The sequence below is a fragment of the Cynara cardunculus genome, unplaced genomic scaffold, assembly GCF_001531365.2.
Source record: "Cynara cardunculus var. scolymus isolate 2C unplaced genomic scaffold, CcrdV1 Un_Scaffold_122, whole genome shotgun sequence".
NCBI lineage: Eukaryota > Viridiplantae > Streptophyta > Magnoliopsida > Asterales > Asteraceae > Cynara > Cynara cardunculus.
Window position 1 is genome coordinate 273,492 of NW_020200564.1, and position 2,688 is coordinate 276,179.

Genomic DNA, 2,688 nt, shown 5'->3' on the forward strand with positions numbered 1-2,688 from the left:
GAGGATTATATGGAAAATTATGTTCATCGGATCCAAAGACATCATCAATAAAGCCATTAATTGTCGTAATTGAATTTATGTTTGTTTCAAGTCTCATTTTCTTTAATTTGCTTTGGCATTCTAATGCCATTAATACGTGACTGCTGTTTATTTTTTGTTTATCACCTGCCGTTTTGTTATTTCTTTATTTGACAAACGACTGAAATGCAATCAAACTTCTCAATGCAACAGTTGATTTCTTGTTACATCATGCCTTTATTTACTAACAAGTGCTTAATGATTCAGTTTTATGTTATAACCTGTGTAGATTATAGTTTATGTAAGCATTGCCATATTGATTTGCTCATTAATGTGGTTATGTTACTTAGCTGATTTTTCATCTGAAATTGTGAATAGTTATAATTTTGGACCGTTCCACATTAATCAATTTATAATCCAATCGGCTTTGGAGCATTTGAACAAATTTGGTTCTATGAGATGCAACATAAAACCAATCTCTTCCACCTATTTAATGGTTTTGTATACTCTGTTTAGTTTCAGTATAGTTGTATTGCTCTTTGCGATTTCCAATTTTATATCACATGTAATTTGTTGTACCATATCATACAGTACAACTTTTTCTATGTGACCATGCTGCAGTTAGCTGCTATTTTTCCAGAGAGAGGCAATTTATTGTACATAGTCAGCCAAGGCAATTCAAAATGTACCAGATAGTGGCTTTGATAACTCTGGGAGATAACTCTGGGAGATAGAGAATATAAGCCAAGGCAATTTATTGTACATGATTTGTTGTTCAAGTGATTGTAAATAATGAATATGCTATTTAAGAGCAAATTCAATTCTGCTGCTAGTTTGGTTAGCACTTGAACATTCATAACCTAATGTTTGAACCATTCGAAGAAGCACATGATTGCTTGTCTTCATCATTGGTGGAGATGTTAAATATTTCTTGTTGATACCATGGTTTCATACTCGATCATTGATATGGATTGTGTGCTAGCTTTGATGGCTGGGACGTTGACCACAATGTAAGTTCAGTTTCACAACAGGACTGCTATCACATAGATATTGATCCAGTCGTTCTCGGTAGTCCTTTCAAGATGAATTAATCTGTTACACTGAATTGGGGAAGTTTCAATTTTAGTACAAGAGAACTTGTGTACATTTCTGAGCACTGAAGAAGACTTGTGCATTTCATGGTAGATGGCATGATGGAGATATTCAATGGGTTCTGAAGTCTTAAGGTCCCAGGGAAGGTGCATTAGGCTATGGGTGGTATCCAAAACAGTACAAGGATTTTCTCTTATTATAAATACCAGTAATATTGATTTGAACTTTCATGTTGATTTGACAATTGTCTACAATATTATATGCCATCAATGATTCTGAAGGAGCTCTTTTTAAAGATAAACCAAGTCAATTCTACTAAAGTTTATTTAGTACTTGATAAGAATCGTAACTCATTCACTTTATGTTGTAACCGTTTTAAGAGAACATCAACACCAATGAAGGAAACAAGCAGGATCTCTTATCGCATCATGGTTTCACCGTAAGGCATTTAATGCAGCTGGGGATATGCGGTACCTTGCAGAAGATCGTGAGGTGCTTATACAATTTTGAAGGTATCTCTCTGTGTTTCACTAAATTATATGCTATAATGATGTAGTTTATTCAATAGCAACCCATCAGTATTCTCCTTATGACAAGATTCACCAATCAATTCTACAAGTTTTTCTAGTACTTTGTACTTCGTTTTGCATCAAGATATCCTATTGGGCTATTTAGCTAAGGGGCTGTTTGGCAGTTGCTGAATGATTTAGTGCAGAATAGTTAAGAGGTCAGAATGACTAAGAGGGTCAGAATGGTTAAGTACTGAATGAAATATGGTTGTTTGGTAAATGTTTTCTGAATGATAACAAATTACCATTTTAACCCTCAATGATATTAAATAATTTAAATTAAATTATAAATAAGTAACAAAAATCACATATGGATATACATTCCAGTAATTTCATCGCCCCCTTTTATCAAATTGAAGCAAACTGGAAAGCCTGGTTTGGTCGTCGTTGGTTCTCCTACCATCTCTCCTTCCCTCCGTCGCCTGGTTCTCCTACCATCTCTCCTTCCCTCCGTCGCCTGGTTTGGTCGTCATCGGAGTTGAAGGGATGTTTGGTCGTCGTTGGTTCTCCTGCCATCCCTCTCCGTTGCCAGCCTTCCGCCTCTGCCTTCCCTCCGTCGCCAGCTTCGATCGACTGTTCCGGTGACCAACAAGAGCAATTTTGGTAGGGTGGTTTTACCCACTATGAACCCTCGATTTTATTTTTGGGTTCTATGATTTGATTTTGATTTCAATAAAGAACAAACTTTTTGTGGGTTTGATTTGCTGTGAGTGTAATCGTTTCCTTCCACATATCGATTGGAAGGAGGAAGGTGGAAGGAGTGGGAGGCGGCGAGATCGATTGGAAGGAGGAAGGAGGAAGGAACGTGGCTGGAAAAGGTTGAGAGGGCAAAAATGGAAGAACATACATCTGAACCATTTAGGAGCCCCTTAACCCCTAAATTGTTAAGAGGATTTTGTCATGGTTAAGAGGTTCTTATTTTTTTGCCAAACAGCTTATACCTCTTACCGATTAAGAGGTTTCCTCTTAATGTCACCATTAAGAGTCAACCAAACAGCCCCTAAATGAC